General features: G+C 42.2%; 1 protein-coding gene across 4 annotated transcripts in view; it reads right to left on the reverse strand.

Annotated features, from left to right (window-relative positions):
- LOC109407762 (RNA-binding protein Musashi homolog Rbp6) overlaps positions 1-16135 on the reverse strand; it is a 1431211-nt gene that overhangs the window by 908019 nt on the left and 507057 nt on the right. The window lies entirely within an intron of this gene.

Genomic DNA, 16135 nt, shown 5'->3' on the forward strand with positions numbered 1-16135 from the left:
GAGAGAAAGAGGTACCAGGAGACAGCGGAAATCCTTTAAGTGGCAGATGGTTTGATTGGTATCAAGTCGTAAGGGCTTAGGGTTTTGAAAAATGCTTCAATAAATCGAATTGAACTTTGAACTCAATCAAGTCGATGACAATAATGTTCATTGATTAGCTGGGCAGAGCAATTAGCATTGCCTTAGGTACAGGAGTATGCGTGTGTGTATGAGTGTGTGAATAATTCATCTTCTTCGCCATCGGCTACAAGCGTTGAAGTAATTTCCAATCAACGCTACGTGGCATTTCCGCCAAAAGCCATCTCTCGGACCGACCCATTGATAGTTAGAGTAGCAATCCCTTCGGGGCACTTTGACCTGGGCTGGCCACGGCTCGGCCTGGTTCGTTAATAGAAACTTGTGTCCGAGTAGCAATCCGGTGGCGGCAGCGGCGGCCTCCAGAGACAATCGATTCAACGTTCTTGTATTGTGGTAATTGAATTCGTCCATCAAGCAGTACGGTACACTGGGGTAAATTGATAAGCTGTGTGAAACACCCATGAAAAACTCGAGAAAAAAATGACCATGTACGCATATATGGCCATATACATTCTTCACATAACTCAGGAACAAAAAAAAGTACATTCTAAAAATTTCAGTGATCAAAGCTTATGAAATAACCTTCTCAAAAATATTTTTTTGAAAATTTTCCGCGAGTTCGGGCATAGTTTTCCCGGCTTTTCTTTATGAATTTTCTCAACGGTGGAAAATTTCGTGGACCACTTTTTCCACTTCATATTTTTTTGGATTCCTGAGGAAATTTGCTTTCATTTTCATTAAAACTTTGTTTCTACGATGCTTCGTTCTCAAGTTATGATGTTTCAAAGAAAAGGCACAGACAAACAGACGTAACACTTGCGAAATTTCCGTCGACCACGCTTTTAACGATCATTTTAAATTTTCATAGTTGTGGCTTTCACAACCAGAGGCGCGTGCATCGTTTTTCTATGCGTTTGACGTTTCACATTAGCGCCTTCTGTTGATGATATTGCACAACACAGTGATTCGTGCAACTTTTCCACCAGGTGATGGTAGTGTGCACTGGGCGATGGATTTCCACGAAAATCGTTCAAGGTGTTACGTCTGTTTGTCTGTGGAAAAGGCTTACATGACACATTTGGACATTTTTCAAAAAAAAAAATGGCCATAACTCAAAAACGAGAAAAAAGTGCATTCCAAACATTTAAGCGATTAAAGCTTATGAAATAACCTTCTCAAAAACATTGTTTGAATTTTTTTCTCATGCTTGGGCATTTTCCGGCTTTTTCTTACGAATTTTCTCAACTGTGGAATGTTTTGTGGAAAACTTTTTCCAGTTCATATTTTTTTTAAGATTTCTTAGAAAATTTGCTTTCATTTACTTAAAAAGCTTTGTTTCTATGATGCTTCGTTCTTGCGTTATGATTTTTCAAAGTAAGTAGTGTCAGGGGAAAACAAAAAAAAATCCATCTGAGTTTTCCGGGAAAACAGGCGACCCTGAATTTTTCTCAAAATGTTTTTGTTCATGTATCCATGAGCCCTGCCTGTGGAAAAAGTTTCATGAAAATCTGAGACCCTTCGGCCAGAACCCGTAGGGTAATAAAAAAATGCCCATCTGGCATATGTACCATAAAACTGCCTGACAAAAATACTTCCTCCATAGATTTTTTTAGGAATCCGTGCGATAATTATGACATGAATGCACCCTTTCTGTGTAATATGTCGAAAATACGATAACTAACAAGCGTACGAGAATTATTATAGGAAACCATCCACGGATTCCTTCAGAAATGCTTTCGGCGTTTCTTAATGAAATCAAAGGTTCTTTCTAGAATTTTCGCCGAAAATTTCTTAAAAATATGTCATCAGACTCCTTCATAAATACTCACAAAAAGTCCTCGAGAAATTCTTTCAGGAAATCTTCAAGAAATATTCCTTCAGAAATTACTCCAGAAACACGGTTTTAAAATCTACCAAGGTTTCGTTCAGAGGCTCTTCCGAAGTTTTTTTTTAGAAATTCTTTCATGGTTGCTTTGAGAAATTTGTGCGGGGCTCCCCATGAATTTCTCAAAAAAATTCTTCGTTTTTTTTTAAGTACATTTCTATGGGTTTCTTCTGATATTCAACCAAAAATTACGTTGGAAACTTTCCTTGGGATTAATTTTGAAAATTCAGCGGATGTCCCAAGGAGTATCGATTTTCTAGCATAGTATATTCAGCTCTTGTATGACTGAATTTGGTCATATACTGTTTTTTTTTTTCAGGGATTCCTTCGAAATTTTCTACAGGAATTCCTTAACGAATTTTTTTCAAAGACTTTTTTGTTAATTCTTCCAGTGGTACTTTAGAGAATTTCCCAGATATTTCTTCAAAAAGTAACAAGAGAGTAGTTTAGGAATCGCCCTAGGGATTCCATTGAAAATTCCCGCATGGATGTGTCCAGGAGTTTCATCAGGAATTCCCCCAGAGATTCTTGCATTTTAGCTTTAGTGCTGTTGGCAGAAAGTCTTCCAGAGATTCCTTCAGTATTTCCTCCAGATATTCTTTTATGTATTTTTCGGCAAATTTCCGCTTAGCAGAACTGCAGTAATTTCATCACGGATTCTTTATGAAATTTATTCAAAAATATTTCCTCAGGAACTTCTACGGAAATTCTGAAGAAACTAGCTGACCTGACGTGGCTAGCCACGTTAGCTGAGAAAAGATTGTTTTTGAAATTCCAGTTACACTTCTTCACTGCAACACTTTTACACATATGTAAATTTCTGTCAGTTCATAAAATTCTGCCTAATCTACTAGTCGTACGCTTTTATATAATAGAAAGGAGAGTTCCAGAGAATTCGAGAATGTTCACCTATTTCTGTAAAGCTCTCAAGAACATTCTAGAATCTATATCCAGAATGCTTCTCTCTTGAACGTTTACTAATCTCCAGAAAGTTCTCGAAATTTAATAAATTTTGATGTTTTAGAACTGTTTTGAAGTAACTTTTAATATTCTTTCTATGAGCGCTCACCAACTCCCCGAAACCCCAGATATTTTCGGCATTAAAAAATATGTTCCAGAAAATTTTAGAAGGTTTGTTTTCTTATTCTCTCTACTGCTTCTAACGGTTCAGCCGCTTCTATTTAGAAAGTTCAAGGTATTTAAAGTAGTTTGATGTTCCAGAATATTGTAGAAGATTTTTCTGTTTTTTTTTTCTTATTTTTGGAACGTTCAGTAGCTTCCAGAAATATTTCAAAAAATGTATGCAATAGCTTGTTCCAGAACATTTCTGAAGGTTATTTCTCTTTTTTTCTGGAACGTTCACAAACTTCCAGACACTTTTCGTAAATTTAAAAATTTTGTAAAAGGTTCTTAGTCTTGTTTTTGGGACGTACAGTAACTTCTCGAGAGGTCTTATAATCTCAGAAAGTTTGATGGTAGATTATTATTCTTCTTTTTTAAGCATTCAGTAATATCCAGAAAATTCTCGTAATTTTTTTTGTAATTTGATGTTCCAGAACATCCAAAAAGGTCTTCCCAAACATTTCCAGAAAGTTCTCGAAATTAAAAAAAAAAGTGGTACAGAACATTCCAGAACGTTTTTCTGCTTCCTTTTTTTGAAACGTTTAGTAACTTACAGAAAGTTTTCAGTATTTGAGAAAGTGTGATAACCCAGAATATCTCAAATTATGGTTTTACTTTTGGAACATTCAGTAACTTCCAAGAGGTTTCTGGAAGTTTTATAGATTTTTATTTTCCAGAACATTCCAGAAAGCTCTTTTTGCTTGTTCCCTAACATCCATAAAGTTTTCCAAATTTTATAAAGTTTGTTGTTGAGAACATTCTAGAAGGTTCTTTTCTAAAAAGTTGGCCAACCTAAAAGTGGCCATTAGAAGTTCTCAGTTAATAACTGTGGAAGAGCTCATAGACAGAAGCTCATAGCTGAAAAGCAGACTTTGACCCAGTTGAGATGTTACGCCAAAGATTCTTCCCCTCCCTTTGGAGCTCTACCAGGATTTCTTCGGAAATTCGAACAAGGATTTCTCCAAGAATTCTTTGCGATATTCCTTCAGTGCTTCCTGCAGAATTTCCTAAAAAGACTACAACATTCATTATAGTATTTTTTTCAAGAAATCGTTCCAGTATTTTCACCAGAATTATTTCCTGAATTGTCCTTAGAGTTCCCTGCTGAATATTTCCGGATCTTCCTCCATGGATTTTTCAAAAGTAGTTCAATGAAGTTTCACGAAAATTATCGAAAAATTTTCCAAGGAATCGTTGAAGATTTGATTTAAGAAATCCCTGGAAGATTTTCTGAAGGAATTCCTTTACAAAACTACCTGAATTAATTCATCAGGATAAAATGCTTGAGACATTGCTGGTGGAAGAATTTCTGAAGGAATTTCTACAAAAATGTCTGCAGAAATTACAGACAGAGGTACTGGTGAAATGCTTGAAAAAATCGCTCAATAAATATAATTTTGAAGGATCCCCGGAGGATTTTCTGAAGGAATCCTTGGAAGAATTCCTAGATATACCTCTGAAGAATTTCTCGAAAAAAAGTCTTACACAATTTCTTATGCGACTTGTACACAAAATCTTTTAACCACTACTAGGAGGAATTCCGGAAGGAACAAAATAAAATCCTGAGAACCGCTTTTGAAATCTTTGAAATAAATACCTTATTAATTTGATGAACGGGTCATTTTTTTTTTATATAACTCAGTCATTTTTGAATTTATTAATTCGGTTTCTCGTTGACGAATAGTACTACTACGTCTTCCTGTCCACAAACTTTCATGTAGACCCATACATATAAATAATCGGGTTCCAGGTCATTTGGCTGAATGCCGTTTGGCTGAAAATGAATTATGAATTCAAGTGATAATGCCACTTTTCCCCAGATCAGTACAGCTCGAAAGAACAGCTGATAAGAATTGAATTTAATTGAATCTAAAATGAATATCGTGAACCCTAGTGTACTGCAAAAAGTGATAAGAGAAGGAGAGTGTAGTACACTTGGACGTATCGCTGACCCGATGTCCACATGTAGCAGTCATCATGATTTTGTAGATAAACGTGTAGATAGTTGTACATAGTACTGAAGGACAATCTCTATTATACCCTGGTACGATCCACATCGTTTGTGCGTTTCAGTCGGTCGTGTGCGAGTTGGTGGAAGAAAAATAATTATTCCGTTTGGTGAACTTCTGTACAACTCCGAAAGTGCATTTTAGTGAAATTGCATTAAGATCACTGTGCATTCAGTCTCCGAGCAGTGTTTTTCAGATTCTTCAAACGATCCGACAAAGCAACTCAGGAAAGATACCCAGTGCATCGTTGTGCAGCTTTTCATCACGGTGGGTATTCTGGAGTGCAGTAACCCATTGTGCGTTGGAGTCATCATCGTAGTGCATAATCTTTGGGCCGTCGACATCAGCGACGGTGGAAAATCCTTCGCAAAGGAACTGTAAGCCCCATCAACAACCTTTGTTTCAAAGTAGGAAAAATCTGTGATGAAATAATGGCCCAACGGCTTTGGTCAACTGGCAGGTCTCCAAATAATCGCGTGTACTTGACAGAACTGGAGAATCCCCTGCAGGTATTCATAGGATAGTTTCTTGGAAAATTTCTTGAAAAATACCAAGAAATCGATTCAAAAATAGTTTCTTAAAGAGTTGATAAAAGAACTTTTGTAAGGAAGGTCTGAATGATTCCAGAAAAATGGCTGGAGGAGTATCTGAAGAACTGTTGGAGAAACCCCTAGAGGTAATTCAAAAGATGTTTTTTTTTTTGAGAATTTTTTAGAATTTCAAGAAAAGTTCTGAATAAATGATGTATTAGGCGGTTACATTTATTTATTCCACTTTTTGTCCCACCACTCTTTGACTGGTCGAGGGGGTGGGGATAAAAATAATAAAGCATTTAATTTGAAAAATATTAAAAACTCATCGGGTTTGTTAATGAATTTTGAGCAAGACCCGAAATTTTGAGAAATATATTTTTATCTGCCCCCTCAAAATGCAAAATTCTGCCAAAAATTTTTGAAGGGCGGGGGAGGGGTGTGGCAGACAAAATATCAAAATTTAATTTGTATCAGCCTTATCTGAAGAAAAAAAAAACTCTGAACATATACAAGCAATGATTTTTAAAATGTTTCCGGAAAATTTTCTGATTTTCTGAAGGAAAACCGTAGAGGAATTTATGCGAGAATCTTCAAACACTTGTGAAAGAACAAGTATCTCCTGGAAACAACAAATATATCCTGGAATCTTGCAGAAACGTTTGAAGGAATTCCTGGAGAAACCCCTACCAGAGCTCATAGCAGAATTATTTAATAATATTTCTGAATTCTGACAGGAATTTCTGGAGGAATTTCTTCGGAAAGGAAACACATGAAGGAAAACAAGCATGAAGGTATGTAGCAATTCTTGAAGGAATATCCCAAATAATTCCTTAAGGAATCCCAAGCGGAATTTTGCAAGGAATTGCTGAGGAAACCCGTGGACCAGGTTCAAGATAAATCTCTTGAGAATTTTCAGAATATCAGTATAAATTTTGATATTCCCAGGATGCATTGCAATACGGGCTAAACAAGCCCTAGAATATAATAGAATAGAAATCTCTTGCAAATTTTCTTGAGAAACAAGAAAAAATCATGAGAACAAAACCTGATGAAAGAATCTCTGGCTGGAGGAATCCCTAAAGTAATGTTCAAAGTAATGCATGGACAGGGAAGCATTCTGAAGGGATGCTAAAGGCACTATCCATGAGCTAATTAGACTAATTTTTCTGCCTATCTCAACTTCCGTCCCCCTCGTAGACTTTTACTAAGTGCTTCCCGGGGTTCTCTCAACTAGACAGTGGCTTTGTGATAACTTGCTTGGGGGTGTACCAGTATAGGGGGCGCTGAAATTTGGAATCCTTGAATCATCAGCTGGGCGCAAAACGGTGAGTCGATAAGGAGAGCGTCCAACATGGCTCTGGTACTCACAAGCTCCTACCTCATGCTTCCACGGGTCAAGCGATGACAAAGACCGTCAGCGAAGAGTAGTGTGCTTACCCGAGCAAAGTTTCATAACAGCCGGATAACATACTGTGTTATCTGATATCAAAAATAATTAACTAAATTTGTTCTCATTGTGGCTGAATAAGCAGGCAACATAGCAAACATGATAACAACCAAGTATACCCGTGATACCAATACAATATCTCATTATGTTATCATCAAAGGCACCCTGATAACAACTTCTGTAAATCTATCAATTTTATCCAATTTTGTTATCAGAAAGATATTTGCAACGGTCATTGATAACTAACTTCCGTTGTTGTTGTCGACGATGATGCCCGAAGTTTGACAGGTAATGGTAACATGAACTACCAAGTTAATAACACAAAATTGTAAAATGAGTTCTGGAGCGTACACTTGTTATCAGTTTGTTACTGCTAAGTTATTGTACTTTGCTCGGGTAGCTGGTAGTGCAGCCTGGGCATTGTTGTCCTTTTGACGTCAGATTGAGGAGGTACGACCCGAGCGTCTGTTTACCAAAGAGGTGCGGCTTACACAGCGTCTGTTCTGGCATCCAGCGGCTGAGTAAGAAATGCTGCATCACGCCCAGCTAGATCCAAGGTGGTAGCCTCACCAGCGTGGTCGTCCCATTGTTGGTTCGGACGTTAAGCAGAACTGGCACGATGGCCCTCCGGCGAGACAGGAGTGTTGGCGTAGGCCCAATAAGCCACCCGTAAAAAACCCCATTGCGAATAACATAGAAGAAAATACGACTCGATACAATCGGCAAAGATCCACGCGACAAAATAAGGACTACGATTGGAAACTTGGAACATGCAATTGCAAGTCAACTGGTTTCGCAGGATGTGACAGGATAATTTACGGCGGGCATTGGGCGGCTACCTTCTATCAAAGCAGTGGCATTGGCATTGTTCCCAATGAACTGGGAACAGGATTTATAGTGTTGGGCAAGATGCGACAACGTGTGATCGGGTGGCAGCCGATCAACGCAAGGATGTGCATGTTGAGAGTTAAGGGCCGTTTCTTCTACTACAGCATCATCAACGTCCACTGCCCACACGAAGGGAGACCTGATGACGAGAAAGAAGCGTTCTACGCGCAGTTAGAGCAAACATACGATGCGATGGTTGCTCGCCGCGTGACGTGAAAATCGTTGTCGGCGACATGAACGCGCAGGTAGGAAGGGAGGAAATGTACAGACCGGTAATCGGGCGAAACAGCCTGCACACCGTATCGAATGATAATGGCCAGCGATGCGTAAACTTTGCAGCCTCCCGTGGTATGGTAGTCCGAAGCACTTTCTTCCCCCGCAAAGATATCCACAAAGCCACCTGGAGATCACCCGACCATCAAACAGAAAACCAAATCGACCACGTTCTAATCGACGGTAAATTCATCTCGGATATAACCAATGTCGCACAGACCGCAGTGAGAATATAGATTCGGATCACTACTTATGCATGCGCTCAAAACTTTCGACACTTATCACCTCGCGTCGAAGTCGAACGCCGCGACTCAACATCGAGCAGCTGCGTAACGTAAAAGTGGCTCAAGACTACGCGCAGCAGTTAGCAGTGGCCCTACCAACGGAAGAGCAGCTTGGCGCAGCTACACTTGAAGATGGCTGGAGGGATATCCGATCCGCCATAGGTAGTACCTCGGCTACAGCACTAGGCTTCGCGACTCCGAATCACAGAAACGACTGGTACGACGGCGAATGTGAACAGTTGAAAAACGAGAAGAATGCAGCATGGGCGAGAATGCTGCAACACCGTACGAGGGCGAATGAGGCACGTTACAAACAGGCGCGGAACAGGCAGAACTCAGTCTTCCGGATGAAGAAGCGCCAGCAGGAAGAACGAGATCGCGAAGCGATGGAAGAGCTGTACCGCGCTAAGTACACACGAAAGTTCTACGTGAAGCTGAACCGCTCGCGCAGAGGCTTTGTGCCACAAGCCGACATGTGCCGAGATAATCACGGGAATATTCTCACGAGCGAGCGTGAGGTGGTCGAGAGGTGGCGGCAGCATTACGATGAGCACCTCAATGGCGACGTTGCAAGTACCGAAGGTGGCATGGTAGCAGATCTAGGAGTATGTGCACAGGACGAAAGACTTCCGGCCCCTGACCTCCAAGAGATTGAGGAGGAGGTTGGCCGGTTGAAAAACAACAAAGCCGCTGAAGCAGATCAACTACCAAGCGAGCTTCTAAAATACGGTGGGGAAACACTGGTGAGAGCTCTACACCGGGTCATTACCAAGATTTGGGAGGAGGAAGTATTACCGGAGGAATGGATGAAAGGTATCGTGTGTCCCATCTACAAAAAGGGCGACAAGTTGGATTGCGGGAACTACCGCGCGATCACACTACTGAGCGCTGCCTACAAGGTACTCTCTCAAATGTTATGCCGCCGTCTATCACCGATTGCAAGAGAGTTCGTGGGGCAATATCAGGCTGGATTCATGGGCGAACGTGCTACAACGGACCAGATGCTTGCCATCCGCCAGGTGTTGCAGAAATGCCGCGAATACAACGTGCCCACACATCACTTGTTCATCGATTTCAAATCGGTTTATGATACAATCGATCGAGTCCAGCTATGGCAGATTATGCACGAATACGGACTCCCGGATAAACTAATACGATTAATTAAGGCGACGATGAATCGAGTTATGTGCGTAGTTAGAGTATCAGGGACACTCTCGAGTCCCTTCGAATCTCGCAGAGGAATACGGCAAGGTGCTTGCTGTTTAACATCGCCTTAAAAGGTGTAATTAGGAAAGCGGGGATAAACACGAGTGGAACGATTTTCCCGTCATCCGTTCAGCTTCTTGGTTTTGCTGATGATATTGATATTACTGCTCCGAAATATGAGACGATGGCGGGAACATACATCCGACTGAAGAATGAAGCCAGGCGAATCGAATTAGTTATTACAATGTGTCGAAGACAAAGTACATGATGGCAAAGGGCTCCAGGGAGGAATCACCGCGCCCGCCACCCCGAATTTATATCGACGGTAATGAAATAGAGGCGGTTGAAGAATTCATGTACTTGAGTTCACTAGTGACCGCCGACAACGACACCAGTAGAGAAATTTACAGGCGCATTGTGGCAGGAAATCGAGATAAGTTTGCCTTCACACGAAGTCAACAATCTACAAAACGCTTATTGGACCGGTAGGCCTCTATGGGCACGAAGCATGGACTTTCGGATGGAAGGTGTTCAAGGGCTGAAAGTCTCTCTAATAAAGACAAATCAATCAATCAATGGAAGGTGTAGCATACCATCTACGGCGGAGTGCAGATGGAAGACGGGACTTGGAGAAGGCGAATGAAACACGAACTGCATCGGCTGCTGAGAGAACCAACCATCGTTAACACCGCGAAAATTGGGAGGCTTTGATGGGCGGGTCACGTCATCAGGATGTCGGATAGAAACCCGACTAAAATGGTTCTTCAGAGCAATCCGACCGGTACAAGAAGACGTGGAACGCAACGAGTTAGGTGTACAGCAGAGGACACCAAGGCCTTAGTCTGACCGATAAGGTAAGATAAGCAACATCTGCATGGTCTTGCTGAATACCTATACACTTACCAGCTTTATAATACCATTCACCCTGCTATACCTTACACGATCCTAGAATATACTCAGCAGGGTGCCTCCAGGGGGAGCCCTATCACAGATGGAGTGAATTGATTGAAAGTAAGCATAAAGGTGGCGGCGGCGGCGGTGGCAGGCCACTGTAGTATGGCCCGCCACCGCCTTAAGGGAGTTTTCACCTGGTTGGTATATATGAGAACGGTGGTGGCGGCAGGAAATTGCAATTATCCATCAACTGGCACACCAGCCACTCTTTGGGTCCGGCCGCACCAGCGGAACCGAGAAGGCAAAATCAGAACGCACCATCACCACCACCGCCGTGGCCGCGGTCGCGACCGGCTTGATTAATTCATTACTTTATTATGGTGCGAGAACGGTACGACGTCCATCCACCCGGTCGGCTCACCTCAACACGGTAGCAGTACGGACGGAGACGGAGGCCCAACCAGTTGGCTGTCATGCAATCAGCTGACTAATTGTTCTGCGTGTTGCGGGGAATTTTTCGCTGATGACCCCACCTGGTTGGACCTGGTTGGTGGATAATGGGAAGCACGTGGAGCCCCAGCTATAAATTGTGCGTTTTTATGCGATACAGCGGGGTTCAATTAAAGAAAGAAAGGAGCCGATTGTGTCTTTGTTAGAGATAATAATGTTAACAGTTAACTGTCCTATAGGGTAGATGGGGAACGAAGCAGGAGTCATTTCACTATGATATCAGCGGAGCAGAATCTGGATCTGGAAATTCAAACAGAGACTCAACCAAAAGTAGATTTTGGAATAGGTTTCCTATAGAATTTTTAACAGCATTTCAGTAAAATTCAGAACAAGATTTCAACAGAATCCTTAATACTCCAGTACAACACAGAACAGAATTCCGGCAGAATCCTGATAAAGATTCTCGAAGAATCTTGAATAGGATTCCAAGAGATAAACTGCATTTCACTGAATTTCTGCACGGAGTTCAAGTTGAATTCTGAACGGGAGTTCAAAGAATTTAGGAAAGAACTACAGCAGACATAATTTCACTTTGTATGATTGAGCTATTTTCTGAATTCTGAAAAAAGGTTTAATCAACCATATCGTGATGTGTAGAAAACTAGAGCATGACATTTTATCTTCTGATCGTGTACTCTACATCATGAACACTAGCATATAATATGAATGGCATGAAACAAATTTTAGTAAAACTCCCTCTAGGGCAACTAGTGTCCCCCTGAACGAAGCACCAACTATTCAGTATTCATAATGCGTTGCCAATTCATTCGAAACATGTGCACACTCAAATGGCCCTGCCCAACTAAATACAAATTGTTTCATTGTGCGTCGAGGATAAACTTCTATTTCAAATGTGGCAGCTTTCCAACCCTTTCAATTTGCAGTACGTTGTTTCCGATTTTTTGCCTCGACTCGTCCAACTTCGATTCCATGTCGATTGTTTACTAGTCCACAACGTTTTTTTTCTTCTCTCTCTATATCTCTAAAATGGAAAACCAGACAATCGAAATGCGAGTCACGTTTCTCTCCGATGTAGGCAAAAATTAAACCAACCCATCTGTTGACCGCTCTCCGGGGCAATGCTTGTGGTCAATCCGCTCTCCCCTTCATCCCTTGACCTGAACCCCCACCAGCAAGATGTAAATCGAGCTTTATGAAGCATCAACAGATCATCATTTCTTTTCGTCGGACGCCGCCGCCGCCGCGCCGCCGACGTGACAAATCCTGATCCCCGCAGTCACAGAACGAACGCATCATTCTGTCTTTCGGTGGCAATTATGTGGTCGTAAAACTGATGGTGACACTGGCACTGACTGGGGCTGACTGGGATGCAAGTCACGTTCAGAGCAGGAGAAATAAAACGCGAAATTAAATCACATTCAGACGCGCCCGCCGAAAGATTCGCGAGTTTATAGTGCTGAGGAGTTTTCCGAGGTGACTCCATTACCGGGAAAATGGCTGTTAAAGCTTCGTCTTGTCGGTTCGGTTGATCTATTCGGTTGGTTGGTCGTTGTCGTCGGCGTCGAAAGTCGTGACGACGTCCTTGGAATGCAGTTAAGAGTCGTTCCGAGTTTTCACACCCAGTAAAATCCTTCAGAAGAAAGCGAAAGTATTTTTGGTCACCTACAGTCGGATTTATGACTTGGGTTTATGGCGGTATAATTCTCTGGAAAGAAAATTCGGAAATCCTGAAATGACAGCTAATGTCGCTTGCAGATAATTGAAAATTTCAGTGGGTTGTGACTTAACAAAGTTGTGAATTTATAAAGGAGGAATTCCTAACGGAGATCCTGGAGGAATTTGCAACGAAATTCATTATTATTCCTGAAGAAATGCTCAGCGGAATGAACGGAGGCATTTCCAGTGGAATTCCTGGAGGAATTCCGAGCGGAATTATTGAAGGAATTTCCAATTCCAGGAGGAATTTCCAATGGAATTCCTGGAGCAATTTCCCGTGGAATTCCTGGAGGCATTTCCAGTGGAATTCCTGGAAGAATTTCCAGTGGAATTCCTGGAGGAATTTCCAGTGGAATTCCTGGAGGAATTTCCAGTGGAATTCCTGGAGGAATTTCCAGTGGAATTCCTGGAGGAATTTCCAGTGGAATTCCTGGAGGAATTTCCAGTGGAATTCCTGGAGGAATTTCCAGTGGAATTCCTGGAGGAATTTCCAGTGGAATTCCTGGAGGAATTTCCAGTGGAATTCCTGGAGGAATTTCCAGTGGAATTCCTGGAGGAATTTTCAGTGGAATTCCTGGAGGAATTTCCAGTGGAATTCCTGGAGGAATTTCCAGTGGAATTCCTGGAGGAATTTCCGGTGGAATTCCTGGAGGAATTTCCAGTGGAATTCCTGGAGGAATTTCCAGTGGAATTCCTGGAGGAATTTCCAGTGGAATTCCTGGAGGAATTTCCAGTGGAATTCCTGGAGGAATTTCCAGTGGAATTCCTGGAGGAATTTCCAGTGGAATTCCTGGAGGAATTTCCAGTGGAATTCCTGGAGGAATTTCCAGTGGAATTCCTGGAGGAATTTCCAGTGGAATTCCTGGAGGAATTTCCAGTGGAATTCCTGGAGGAATTTTCCAGTGGAATTCCTGGAGGAATTTCCAGTGGAATTCCTGGAGGAATTTCCAGTGGAATTCCTGGAGGAATTTCCAGTGGAATTCCTGGAGGAATTTCCAGTGGAATTCCTGGAGGAATTTCCAGTGGAATTCCTGGAGGAATTTCCAGTGGAATTCCTGGAGGAATTTCCAGTGGAATTCCTGGAGGAATTTCCAGTGGAATTCCTGGAGGAATTTCCAGTGGAATTCCTGGAGGAATTTCCAGTGGAATTCCTGGAGGAATTTCCAGTGGAATTCCTGGAGGAGTTTCCAGTGGAATTCCTGGAGGCATTTCCAGTGGAATTCCTGGAGGCATTTCCAGTGGAATTCCTGGAGGAATTTCCAGTGGAATTCCTGGAGGAATTTCCAGTGGAATTCCTGCAGGAATTTCCAGTGGAATTCCTGCAGGAATTTCCAGTGGAATTCCTGCAGGAATTTCCAGTGGAATTCCTGCAGGAATTTCCAGTGGAATTCCTGCAGGAATTTCCAGTGGAATTCCTGCAGGAATTTCCAGTGGAATTCCTGCAGGAATTTCCAGTGGAATTCCTGGAGGAATTTCCAGTGGAATTCCTGGAGGAATTTCCAGTGGAATTCTTGGAGGAATTTCCAGTGGAATTCCTGGAGGAATTTCCAGTGGAATTCCTGGAGGAATTTCCAGTGGAATTCCTGGAGGAATTTCCAGTGGAATTCCTGGAGGAATTTCCAGTGGAATTCCTGGAGGAATTTCCAGTGGAATTCCTGGAGGAATTTCCAGTGGAATTCCTGGAGGAATTTCCAGTGGAATTCCTGGAGGAATTTCCAGTGGAATTCCTGGAGGAATTTCCAGTGGAATTCCTGGAGGAATTTCCAGTGGAATTCCTGGAGGAATTTCCAGTGGAATTCCTGGAGGAATTTCCAGTGGAATTCCTGGAGGAATTTCCAGTGGAATTCCTGGAGGAATTTCCAGTGGAATTCCTGGAGGAATTTCCAGTGGAATTCCTGGAGGAATTTCCAGTGGAATTCCTGGAGGAATTTCCAGTGGAATTCCTGGAGGAATTTCCAGTGGAATTCCTGGAGGAATTTCCAGTGGAATTCCTGGAGGAATTTCCAGTGGAATTCCTGGAGGAATTTCCAGTGGAATTCCTGGAGGAATTTCCAGTGGAATTCCTGGAGGAATTTCCAGTGGAATTCCTGGAGGAATTTCCAGTGGAATTCCTGGAGGAATTTCCAGTGGAATTCCTGGAGGAATTTCCAGTGGAATTCCTGGAGGAATTTCCAGTGGAATTCCTGGAGGAATTTCCAGTGGAATTCCTGGAGGAATTTCCAGTGGATTTCCTGGAGGAATTTCCAGTGGAATTCCTGGAGGAATTTCCAGTGGAATTCCTGGAGGAATTTCCAGTGGAATTCCTGGAGGAATTTCCAGTGTAATTCCTGGAGGAATTTCCAGTGGAATTCCTGGAGGAATTTCCAGTGGAATTTCTGGAGGAATTTCCAGTGGAATTCCTGGAGGAATTTCCAGTGGAATTCCTGGAGGAATTTCCAGTGGAATTCCTGGAGGAATTTCCAGTGAAATTCTTGGAGGAATTTCCAGTGAAATTCTTGGAGGAATTTCCAGTGGAATTCCTGGAGGAATTTCCAGTGAAATTCTTGGAGGAATTTCCAGTGGAATTCCTGGAGGAATTTCCAGTGGAATTCCTGGAGGAATTTCCAGTGGAATTCCTGGAGGAATTTCCAGTGGATTTCCTGGAGGAATTTCCAGTGGAATTCCTGGAGGAATTTCCAGTGGAATTCCTGGAGGAATTTCCAGTGGAATTCCTGGAGGAATTTCCAGTGGAATTCCTGGAGGAATTTCCAGTGGAATTCCTGGAGGAATTTCCAGTGGAATTCCTGGAGGAATTTCTAGTGGAATTCCTGGAGGAATTTCCAGTGGAATTCCTGGAGGAATTTCCAGTGGAATTCCTGGAGGAATTTCCAGTGGAATTCCTGGAGGAATTTCCAGTGGAATTCCTGGAGGGATTTCCAGTGGAATTCCTGGAGGAATTTCCAGTGGAATTCCTGGAGGAATTTCCAGTGGAATTCCTGGAGGAATTTCCAGTGGAATTCCTGGAGGAATTTCCAGTGGAATTCCTGGAGGAATTTCCAGTGGAATTCCTGGAGGAATTTCCAGTGGAATTCCTGGAGGAATTTCCAGTGGAATTCCTGGAGGAATTTCCAGTGGAATTCCTGGAGGAATTTCCAGTGGAATTCCTGGAGGAATTTCCAGTGGAATTCCTGGAGGAATTTCCAGTGGAATTCCTGGAGGAATTTCCAGTGGAATTCCTGGAGGAATTTCCAGTGGAATTCCTGGAGGAATTTCCAGTGGAATTCCTGGAGGAATTTCCAGTGGAATTCCTGGAGGAATTTCCAGTGGAATTCCTGGAGGAATTTCCAGTG

This window comes from Aedes albopictus, chromosome 2 (assembly GCF_035046485.1).
Source record: "Aedes albopictus strain Foshan chromosome 2, AalbF5, whole genome shotgun sequence".
Lineage (NCBI taxonomy): Eukaryota > Metazoa > Arthropoda > Insecta > Diptera > Culicidae > Aedes > Aedes albopictus.